The sequence below is a fragment of the Protopterus annectens genome, chromosome 7.part0, assembly GCF_019279795.1.
Source record: "Protopterus annectens isolate FY-2018-M chromosome 7.part0, PAN1.0, whole genome shotgun sequence".
Classification (NCBI taxonomy): Eukaryota; Metazoa; Chordata; order Ceratodontiformes; family Protopteridae; genus Protopterus; species Protopterus annectens.
In genome coordinates, this window is record NC_056739.1 from 1455042204 (window position 1) to 1455055744 (window position 13541).

A 13541-nucleotide genomic window follows, 5' to 3' on the forward strand; every position below is an offset into this window, starting at 1 on the left:
AATCTGTTGCATTTCTGTGAAAGGCAGAAATTGAAATTGGCAGAATCCTAATCCCTGTTTATGGAATTAATATGTATTATGGCATTTTACCAATAGTATCTGCATGATGCCTGTATAACAGTCCTTAAGCGTCTGGTTATCTATCACATTCATTCTATTTAGCCAGAAGTTTTGCTCTGAAAATTTCCTAGAAACTGTGTCAGTTCCACTGATATTCATGTTATTGTTACATGATTCATTCATTTTTTTCATTATTTCCCTTAGTTTTCCTCACTAAAACAATAAAAAACAAACAAAAAAAAAACAGCACAATGATGTATTCAAAGCATTTGAACTAAGTATTTAGGAATTACATTTTCCATACATGCCATATATACCTTACACAATGTAATACTGTATTACATACTTGCCTTTCTTTGTGTAAACCATCTCGGCATATAATTTGTCTGGAAAACAGCTCCATGTCAGAAGCGTGAAAGTTAATTCTATCAGCCCTGATACTTCAAATGACTCAAACAAAAACAATGAATTTGAAACTTGCTGTTACACCTTTATAACATTTTTACAAGTCTCCACAGAAGTCTGCTAATCTCTAATTCTGTGAATTCTGTCTCTTGGAATAGGAGGGACACACTGAAATACAGCAACCTCAGACTTAGTATATTGACCCCCTCCATATAACTGCATTATATTCATGCTATTTAAAAGATCACAGTTATGGTTCAAGGGAGATACTTTATATAACTATATATATATATATATATATATATATATATATATATATATGTATATATGTGTGTGTGTGTATATATATATATATATATATATATATATATATATATATATATATATATATATATATATATATATATGTATATACATATATATATATATATATATATATATATATATATATATATGTATATATATATATATATATATGTGTGTGTGTGTGTGTGTATATATATTATATATGTGTATATATATATATATATATATGTATATATATAGATAGATATATATATATGGTTTCACTTTACAATCCCAAAATACTGAAATATCGAAATTCAGTATCTTGAGGCTGTAAAGCCGAAAACTTCAAAACCTGAAACCCCAAAAGGGCAAAATTTAAACTCGAGATTGCCCACATACACACGCAACACATAAACCATCACACACCTTCCTCCCTATACTACAAACCAACACAACAAAACAAACACATGCACGGACCCTACATATAAGCATCCTACCCCCCCCACACCCCAGCTACTTATATATATTAATTCCAAGGTCGCACTAAAAACACAAACACACAAAAATCACCACTACACATTTTACACTCCCCCTCCACAAACACACATCACATACGTACAAATGCCACCACTCTCAACACTGACACACTCATAGTCTTACCTACCTACCCTAACCCACACCACAAAACTCCCAACACACTCACACACACTAAAATCCTTACCCAAAAACCCTAGTAAAACATCACTTACCTGAATCTCCAGCTACATCCACATACCAGACTGCACATTATGAACACAGGGAATCCCACGTCATGTACTCGCCTCCATAACCGCAGATTCGACATTTCCGCATTCGGCATTTCCACATTCGGCATTCTGCACTCTCACACAAGTGCAGTTTTGACACTTCGGTCTCGAGCTACTGATGTTCAATATTTCAGTAGTTTGAGATTCTGAAGTGTAACTATATATATATATATATATATATATATATATATATATATATATATATAAAACTATCTAAATAACTATATATAGCATCCCTTTCTTTCTCTCTCTCTCTCTCTCTCCCTAGATATATATATATATATATATATATATATATATATATATATATATATATATATACATACATATATATCTCCAAATGGGTACACTTCACTCTGTTAAACCATCAGCTCACTGGTTCATCATCAGAGAGTATTTGGAAAATTCATTGAGAGCACTCATTACTGAATGCTGGAGATGTTAAATGAAGGAAGACTGTGTGTTTGGGTAAGGCTAGGGTGTGTTTGGGATTTTAATGCTGAAACTTGGGTATAACAAACGTTTTGGCATTAGGGGTAGGAATGTGTGCATGGGTGTTTTTAGGTTAGGGTTTGAGTACACATATTTACGTTGGGTATATGTGCTGCTTTATGTGGTATGTTATCTGAGTTTTTTGTGCAGTGCTTCTGCTATGGAAATGGCTTTTTAAGGTAAGGTATAGGGTTGAGATGAAGGGAAGGCTTAGGTTTAGAGTTAGCACACATTAGTAAGGTGGTGCAGTGGGTGCAGGTAATAAGAGCAGTATGCTTTTTTGTAATACTTCTCAGAAATATTTGCTATCAACTCCACTGGTAGTAGAATGCCAAATATTTTCTAAGTTTTGAGTAATATGGTCAAGTGCAACAGTGAGGGTTCTGAGGAGAATGTTAAAAAATGTGTCAACCTGCTGCTTTTTCCTCTTGCTTTAAATGTGTCCACAGTACTACATATAGTTAATTTGAACTTCTTATATGAATTGTGTTTTACAAACTCACTATTGTCTTATCCTCATATTGTTTAACTAGATTATGTGTTTGTTTTTCGTACAATGTCTGTATTTGCAACTAATGACTGTTCAATCAGTTCACTGTAGCCTTAACTACTCTTGGGTTATGCATGAAAACAGTCGTTTGTATAGTGCACTTACCCGGGTAACAAATTTAAATAAATAAATAAAAATGCCTTTCTATAGCATTAGCAATCACCATGCTTAGGAGACAGAAATGCAAAAAGAACAAATGTAACCTACCTTATGCGGTATTGTCCATATTCTGAGACTGGATTCTTTAGCCAAAAGATGCATTCCTTGATTTCAAAGCAAGAACTACAAAGGTGGAAGACTTAATCATCTCAGACAACCATGGCATATTTGGAAGTGCCTACTTAACTTAATAGGTTTCTCGTTTATGATAAGAAGCCCTTATGACAGCAGATATATTTCAAACATGTAGCAACACAAATGACTAAGTTTGCCTCCTTCTCAAAGTTAGGAAATTTAGATTTTAGCCAGCCCCAGTTAGTTGATCTTTATCCCCAAAGACAGAGTCAGAATGTTAGATAAAGCTAGCATATTGTTGTTCAAAACTGATGGTACAGAAGAGTAATTTGCTGGAGCTGTCAATAAAAAAATTCTTCTTGGGCCATTCTAATTACTTAGAAGTTTTGTGCAGCATGTCAGAATTACTTTAGCAAAATATTGCTCAAGTTGCAAATGAGGGAATGTTTACTCTTGAGGAATGGTTGATTAGTCAGTAGTTATGTACAAGAAACCATTGGGGAGAATTTAATAAAGCCTACATGTTTTTTTTTCCCATGTAGATATCACGCCATGCTACTATCATGGGCACGAATAGTTTTAGATTCAGTAAGCGCTGCTGAGGGACACGCACAGGTGTGCCAACACAGAAGCATTTCTGGCATGCAAATCACTGGTTTACTATCATAATTTCGAAAATAAAAAAAAAGTGTACTTATTAGCGAAGTGTTTCGCTGAAAGTACACAATACCGAACGTTCCTAATGTCGGAAAACAGCTGTTAATGTTGAAAATGTCACTCACGACATTTTCGACACTTAACAGCAATCCCACCCTTCACTTAACTCCCTAACTAGCTAGCCTAAAATCCCAACTGCACCCCCCACACCCCCTCTAACTTAATATTCCAACTCCGAGATCGCACTACAGTGAGGAAAGGGATGTATTTCCCTAACCGCACTGTACCATGATCCCTTTACATGAGTGAATGTTATAATTGCAAATGCACAGTCCATTCGCAATTATACCGTTCGCTCACGTAACCTGTCGAAATATGAAGTATTCGAATATCTGTTGTTTGAATATTTCATAGCTGTGCAATTGCATGGTGTAATTTTAATGGTAAACTCAAATCACCTCATAAACAGGTGAATCTCATGCAAATGAGGCAGGTAGAGCGATCCAACAAGCAGATAGGCAGTTCTGCAGACCCCATGTCAGTGTCCATAGGGTACATGGAAAAATTCCATGTACAGGAATATAGACAGAGAAAAGGGGCTGTAAAAATGTAGATATATGGACAGAAATGGCATACCACCCTACAGATATGAGCAAAACTATCCTCTGTGTGTCAGACAAATTAAAGGAAATAAGTTAAATTAAATGTATTTCTTCTAATAATCTAGGCATGTTTGCATGGTGCGCCACAGTGCGCAAACATGCTTTATAAAAAAAAAAAAAAAAAATTGGAAAATACAAAATTAATATGATGTGACAAAAATGTATTACAGGAGTGGAGTATCTTCAATGGTGCATTAGTGCTGTTGCTAAAGTGGTAGGAGTTTGAAGCGTGCAGTTTCCAGGCTGTGAGCACAGATCCCTATGCAAACGATGTGGAGTTACTGAATAGCACAAAGGGGTTATTGTGTTCACATTTCCCCTTCATGTAGGCAGAGAATCATATTGTTGTTTACAGAGGAGGTAGCTAACATTAGGGGAGGATGTGTCCAATGACTTCTAAGCATATTTCAGCCTGTTTGCATGGTGGGCCTCAGTGTTGAGTGTATCCTTGCAGGGGTGTGTGTGCACTCACTTCTAAGCTTAGTTTAGCTAAGGGTAGCGAGTTTCAGTGATTCTGCACAGGGCAACGCTATGCTGGAGTGTGGAATTCTGTGGGGGTGTGTACACTAAGTTCAAGCTTTGTTAACCTACAGGGCACGTGGAGTACCGCAGTACTGATTGTATCTAAAACCCAGTGACATATTAATTAGTTTTGACCTCTGTTTAATTTAAACTAGGGTCATTAAATGATTTTAGTGATATACTAGGCATGTGGAATGCATCACAGGTAGCCAATCACACAGTCAGCACCTACAGCAGAGAACTATAAAGTATGCATACACCCCACAATCTGACTTTTTCCCCCATACTCTGCACCATTGGAGTACAGACTTGATCATTTTAACTGAGAGAATACTAGGGGCTGCTGCAGATCTGATACATGTATGTGCTAGATGCTGAAGTCAATCATGCTGCTGCTGCTGCTGCTGACAATAAGCATAGATAGAGAAGAAGAGTGTTCAGGCCCAGGGTAACCTTCCAGGGGCTACATGAGCTGGAGATTGTAGAGCACTATATGGTAGATAGGGACATACTACAAGACCTCACTGACCTCTGCCATCCTCAACTCAGACCCAGAGTCAACAGAGGGAAACACATCCCAGTGGAAACAAAGGTATGTGTAGCGCTTAGGATACTAGCTACAGATACTTTCCAAAGATCAACTGGGGACATGATGTGGGTCTCACAGGCATCTGCTTCCAGGGTACTCCACCATTTCCTGGATGCCATGCTACCAAATGCCAGTGAGCACATTTATTTTTTCCTCACCCCTGAGCCGAGTGCCAGCAATATGCAACATTTCTACCATGTAGCACACTACCCTGAGGTACTGGGTGGCATAGATTGTACTCATGTACACATCAAATCACCACCCAGTGAGGAGGGTAGAATCTACATCAGTCACAAGGGGTACCACTCCATCAACTGCCAGGTCATATGCGCCCAGGGCATTATTATGTGTGTTGGCATCTCTGGCAGTTATCATGACTCCCATATCTGGCATGCATCACAGCTGTACCAGATGTTTGCTAGGGGGGACATCCCACATGGCCATTTACTGGGGGATGCTGGCTATGCACTGGAACCGTGGATGATGACACCCATCAGAAATGCACACACACACACTGAAGAATGCCATAATGAGGCGCACTCACAAACTAGGAACATCATAGAGTGTGTGTTTGGGCTTCTGAAGTCACAGTTACGGTGTCTCGATATATCTGGTGGAGCCCTGCAGTACTCGCCAGTCAAATGTGCCCATATATTCACAGTATGTGCCATGCTACACAATATGATCCTACAGAAACAGCTGCAGCAGGATCAGCAAAGTAAAGGGATACACAGTCCCCACCAGTGCCTACGTTACTACAGCCACACTTAAAGCAGGACTCGGAGGAGGAACCCCCTGATGATCTCCCTGTAGGCAGACGTAGGCATACCCATTACCCCTGGCTTTGGCTAAGAGAAAACACATAGCACATTCACTGACAACCTAGGACCCTAGGGACTGACACCTTACTCCTACTCACATACATATAGTAAAATTGTTGATGCCAGACAACCCATACAACCTGGACCTAATCATGTATTGGCTGAGTACTGCTTGCATCACACAGAGTCAGCCCTGAACTACAGTCCTGTCAACTGCTGCATTCACAAAGTACGTCTCTAACCTACATACTACTTGTAAGAATTACTATAATATGGTATCATATGTATGGAGTTGTCACATTTATGTAAGGAATTATAGTGGGCTATGTGGACGGAAGTAACATCCACATGGGGCTACAGGCACCAAGTCCAATAGTATGCATTCCCTAATAATCACTAGGTCTCCAGGTTGGAATATGCACTACATCAGTCAAGAGAGGTGTTAAACAGTGGGGTCACATGATATTTGGACTACTGCCTATCCCAGCAGATCATGTGCTGTTGTTGCCCCACACCAAATACAGCAGTGTTCCCACATAACTGCTTTAACAGTAAATCAGCAATGGTATATCAGCAGACCAGGCAATCTCAAGGCTGTAACATAGAACTCGATCATACTCTGGCAGCCTGTGTGGCTCAGTGGACTAGGAAAGTTTGCATGGGTGATGGTGTTTATGCTTCTAATCTGGAAGCAGGCACATCTTTTCCATGTGAGGTATTATTATATTGGTGTTATCACAGACTGTTAGTCTGTGTGTGGTGTAACATTATGAACCTCAGTCACATATTAAGTACAGCAGACAGCTGGGGAATGCCATGGATGGTTAGAGTGACATGCAGTACTGCAGAAACAGGGACAGATGTCAATCTCTGTAACATACCTCTTAAACTCTTAGTGCGAAAAATCTGTTCAAAGCCCAAGACCTACAAATAGGGGTATATGTTAAATACTGCTCTCATAAACGTAAACACTTACTAAAAGTAATAGAGGGTGTATTTCAACAGACAATTTTCTGAAGGATTTGAAGTTAAGACACTCAAATATATGTCACTATTTAGTGACTTCAGTCCTAAATTCATCCACGTGATTTGCCAGAAAACCTCAAATTTTATGAGGCACAGACCATGAGTCAAAACTCTGGACATTCTATGAAACTCTGGACAGTTGTGAGGTAAAGTCTGTAACACACAAAATCCCAGACTGGAGTACAGGTAAGTGTGACTTAGAGTCACTGTATAAGTACTGACAGTCACACGGGAATGCTCAAACAGTTAAAATGAGTGCAATTCTGTTGCCCCTTCATCAGACCGACCTGTTATGTATAGATATGTCTATACATATATGTATATATATATATATATATATATATATATATATATATATATACGTATCTATATATATATATATATATATATATATATATATATATATATATATATATATATATATATATATATATATATATATATATATATATATATATATATATATATTTCTATATATATCTACAGAAATATACGTATACATATCCATCTGGCACTATCTCTTTCTCACGTGCATAGTATATCTATTGCTATGTAGTGTCAAATAGATAGATACCGATATATATAGCTAAATATATCACACTGATACATAGACTCTCCCCATATATCTACATAACACATATGTCATAGACACACACAGCTACATTTATATATACATCCCAGTTAATTACAGAAATATGTGTGTGGATGCCTTTATTGTTCTGCATACCATAATAAAGGTGAGTAAATCTACACTATCACACACCCATAGTGTTGCTCAAAGGATCCAAACTAAGGGCGCAACAGTACTTAATCCAATTACCTACAGACCCCTGTGTGTGCTGGATGTCACCACATAGAGAGACACAGGTGAGCAGGAAGTATAATGTATAATGTTGTCAATGGATGCATGGACAGGGCACATTGTTCTTGTCCACAGGTTTGCCCATCTAACTGCAAGCAGCCACATATGGCCATACTAGTAAATGTACACACATAGCTAGGGTAATAACAATTATCCCACCACTAGGATACTAGATGCAGATAACAGTACGAAGCAATATCATTCTGCAGACCACAGATGCTGTTCAACACAAGCCTAGTTTGTGTAATGCACAAGTACTGTGCTTGCAATCACATATATAATAGACAACCTGTGGCACGTCCAATAAGTACTGTGATCTATAATGAATAAGACTAAATAGGTAGGAGTTCTAATCTCACTGCAGGCTACTTGGTGCGCATGTGAGGGTCTATATTACATTGTCGAACTCACAGGAGTTCGAACGATGTAATATCAAACCAGGCAGTTTGAAACCCAAAAAGTATGAAAACACAGAACAGCAATTTTTTTCCCAGGGAAAAAAATCGCTGTTCCGGTTAAAAAAAAAACACGCACACTTTAAACTTAAACTAATGTGGGGGGCTTTGTCCCCCACACCCCCTACTTAAATATACCAACTCCGAGATTGCAGCACAGTGGAGGAAATAGCAAAGCCATGAAAACCACCCACTGATTTTTTTCCCCATGCCTTCACTATTTTCACATTTCGAACATACGGGTTCAATATTACAAAGTTCGGACTCCTGTGAGTTTGACATTGTAATATAGACCCCACATGTGAGTGTATGTGTACCCACCTGCAAAACAACTGCCATACTCTCATGGGCCATCCACCTGTAACGGTTATGCACTTTTTTGCCCTGTAACTTGCTGCTGGCTTCCACACTGCCCTCTTTTAAAAGCTCTGATGATGGCATTCACCTTAAGACTACCAGATAACAGTGTACTATCAGGACTTAAGCCATGGCATGTATGATAAATACTATAAACTACAGTGTGTAGGACTAGATAGGTAGGAGTTCTAATGTCACTGGAGGGTATGTGGTGTGCATGTGTGTCCCAAATGTATAAATATAATCATCTTGGTAACATAGAAATAGGTACGGTTTTCCAGTATTCCATTTGTAATGTGTGAAGTGCCCCCCCCAATCAAATGACCACAACAGGGCCTGCTGAGGTGATCAAGCATAGTATGTCCTGAACTGATAGCACTAGCAGACATGATGTGTGCAGTGTGCATCATGTACTATGATCTGTAGTGTGTACCACTACGTAGATAAGTGTTTTCATCTACATACAGCCAACTTGCACTATGTGTGTAACTTGGTATGTCCTATACGCAGTGATTGGAAGTGGTTGTGTTTGACCCTGTTAGAGCATTTTACATCATGTTATAGAACCATAGGATGTTTGAACTTCACCGTCATAATGGCCATACAGCTCTCACAATCATAGATATCTTTATACCAGTAGTTACAGGATCAGCGCATATTGCCCCAGTCCAAAAGGGACACAGGCAGATGCCCTGTATTGAGATAATGGATGCCCAGCCATTCATACAGATGGCATATGGTGAGGTGCACTGAGGTGCCATTAGGCAGTGTTCTCTTTCAAGGGTGTGTTTAAGTCTGTTTGACAAATCTCTCCCACAAGCATGTAGTACCAACATCACATACAAGGTTAATGTCTTTACAGTGGGTTATCCATCTACTCTGCCTCCTACAGATTGGCAGCATATGCAATAAAGTGGGGTCACCCATTGCCCTGTATGCAAGGCACAGGTCACCTCTGCATAGTCTATATACCACAGGTGACAATGACACTCATTGCAGACTATCCCCTTTGAACACATACTGGAGACATGACGTAACCCTGTGAGGGACCATACTGTTGTGTGAAATCACAAGTATTGCTTGGAAAGGTATATCACCAAATGGCCATTGCACTCAGATATTGGCATGCTGAGGGAACAATACTTGGAGGTTATGACTATGTCACGTACAGGTGACTGACCTCAGCTATGCCATATGATTCCTGCCATATCACTGTGGAGACAGGGTGATCTGAGGCACATTAGATGTAAATTTGTGTAGCCAGGTCTGTTTGCCAAGTTTGTTCATCCCTGACTATGTACATCACATGTTGCAACTGATGTGATACTTACCAGGTACATATGTCTAACTGATAGAACTGATACTACATATATATTTGCATGGACTTTATGGCCATTACAATGTCAATAGGCATACCATAGAGACTGTATGAGTGCTCAAAATTTGAAGGCATCAGCCAACATTGTTAGCTACAGTCAGTCAGTAGTCGTGTGCATTTGGTTGAATGGATCCCAAGCAGTAGAGGACCCAGGACTGTGCCCTGCTGAGCACTGCTGCAGACAAATCAGCTATTTAGCAGATGTCCCTATGTTGCGTATGTGTGCCAGCAATGAGCCACTTAGTGACCCCTACAATAATAGTATCATGGATGCCTAAGTGGGTGCTTTGTAAATGTTTCCTGAGCAGGGGATATAGTCAGATGGCTTGGCTGAGTCTAGGGGGTTGTATGCCCTGATGTACCATCACCCAGGTCCATGGTCACTACCTCGGAAATGTCCACCAAGTGTAACAGTCATGCTCCCCCGTGACACATCCAAACTGTACAGTCAACTGTGTGTAGAACACAACACATATATGTGTGCTGATCATCTCCATGATGATTACCCCTACAACCATACAGATAAGGATTCTCAGACAAAGAGGTGTACAGTTATGTCAGTCAGTGAATGCACCACCTCTGTGCAATGGTATAACAGTTGCCATTGTCCACCCAGCTGGTGTGCAACCAGTAGTGTTGGTATGATTTCAAGGGTGTCCCAATGGTGTTAGTAAGCCTTGTCAGATCACATGTGGGATGCAGCCTGGAATGTTAGCATGTGCAATAGATGCTGTGTAACATCCAATGAGAGGCCAGTTATGAACTGCTTTGTAAATATGGAAGTTATGGGACAGGTTGTAGGAATGTTATTTGTCACATGTGGTGGGGACAAGGGAGTGTAGTTGATGCAGTGTGGGTGTACAGGTCAGGTATGAGTCCAGACACATTATATGTGGCATCATGACGTATGAGGTCACTGACAATCTGGGACAGTCCTTTGAGGTCACACGTGTAACTACACTGTGTGTTGTGGTTCTGCTTTGCATGGGTGGCTACTTTTGTCACTTAATGTGTCTACTCAATATCACAACAACACTATTTGTTTCTTTTAGCTGAGAAGGTAGTGCCTCTATATAAAGGGTGGCACCCTCATCCCAACTGTCACACAGCACTGTCCACCTGTTACTCTCCAGCCTGTTAAAGGCAGTTGTCCACCAGTCAGGTTTCGTGAGCCATGATGAGGCTGTGTCCCTCCTGTCACATATAGCTGAGTTCATGCTGTTGTAATGCTGCTGACATAATGCATGGGTGTAGAGCTCTGCATACTTGCCTGTGTCATCTGAGGGGGGATGCAGTCACGCTATGTCAACCATCCCACAGGAGGTAATAAATGGCTGTCTTGATATATATTCTGTATTGTTTGCAAGGTGGGGTACATGCTGGTAGTTCTAAGGAGACTGATCTGTGGCCAGATCCCACCAGGAAGGATCTCACATTGGGGGGATTGTACTGGTCACCCATATTGGTAAACACATGATGCACTATGTTGGCTCCTCATGTGGGGATGTCATGGCACTGCTGCAGGGTATTGTAGATAAGAACCTGGGCCATCCTTTGGGCAAGTGAGCCACAGCATGACTAAGTAACATAGTGTGTACATATTATACTTCCCTAATGTGTTTGTCTGTGCTCTGCACAGACACATTGCATGACTCTCTTTCTGCAGCATGCTGGAAGTAGCTTACTTGCACAGAGGACAACTAGTAGGTAGTGCCACGTGGTGTCCCCAGATCTCTGAATCTTGTCACCTGAAATGCCATGATAGCAGTTAGCATGGATATGAGCACTGACACTATCATACACCTAGTGACACTGGACCAAACACTGTTAAGCTTGTTGAAGGCCAGATCATGCCCACAAGCTGTAACCAGTGGAGCCTGTTGAGTGTTACAGTATGCAATGGATGTTGGACATATGTCTCACTCCAAAAACCATGGCCTGACAAGGTGTATGACAATATTATGCCAGCAGGCCTTGCTGGAAACTGAGTACACCATGTACACAGTGTTATGTCAGTGGATAGGCAAATGTCTGACAGTCATACTTTGGAAAAGATAGTAGTGGGAGACCTGCGCTGCGATATGATTCCAGTCACCACTGGGGTACACCATCCTACATTACTGGCATACCCCATCTACCTATTCTTTCTCTGTAGTCACAGCCAGTGCCAGTGACCTCTGACTGAGTACATTAGCAGGTGATTGTGATGGCTCCCAATATGCAGACTCCCGCACAGAACCAACAGGTATCCAGGATGGCCTAAGACAAAGTCAGTTGTACTTTGAGCCATTGACAAAGACTAACTGCTAATGATTGCACAATACTATCCTGTGGGACATCATCCACCCATGCAAAATATTGTAGTTTCACACACTGCACACAGTTGAACCATTACACATGGAGTTATGGACACAGAGAGTAATGTAGCCTTTCACTCTCACTAGTCGGTAAGATGTGGGGATGCATTCACTGTTGTACACCCTACACTGACAGGTTTGAGATGTAAATCCCAGACTGTCCCTGCTATACTGAATGTGGCAGTCATCACAGCTATCATTGTGTGCAGTGGCACCCTTACTATGTCACTACACAGGCATATTGTACAACTGTAACAGCCACACAGGTTCCATGGTACACCAATAAACAATGTAGATAACATGTCCTGTGGAGTCCGTGTCAAGACCGAACATGTGTAGTCTGTCCCCTAAATGCTTTGGAGGGGATGTGTCTGGCTCCATACAATGAGGTGTTGGATCCCACTGTGTACCTCCCGCATATCCATGACAAGATTAACAGTCTCACCTGTTCTATATGCCTACAACATCACTGAGGTATACATAGTACATGCTGGAGAGACAGGTATGTAACACAGACAGTACACCCTACATGAAACAGCCCCCCCCATGCATGTGAAGCACACATCTGCTGTGACACACTTCATGTGCAAGTTACACACTGGGATGCAGAGCATGACAATCATATCTGGTGTCAGGAAACTATCTGTACTGGACACCATATATTTCTAGATGGGTCATCACCATCACCACAGCCTGTAGATGCGTGAGTTCCCAAAACCCTGGTGGCACTTATCAAGGGTAGCAGACCTGTTCAAAGATTAGGGATGGATGAGTATGCTGAATGCCGCCGTTGTCCTTGTCAGCCTGTTATACACATATGAACTTATGGAGCTATGCACTTATAGTGCTGTACATTGCTGAAGACATATTTCTGCTGTGCTGGCATGCCATCCTGTCCTGCGTCATTCCCACTGTGTATCCATAGAATATCCCAACAAACCTCTGAAACAGAAAGAGGTTCATGACACACCTGTCATCATGTAACTATACAGCCATTACAACATCATACAACATAAAGTA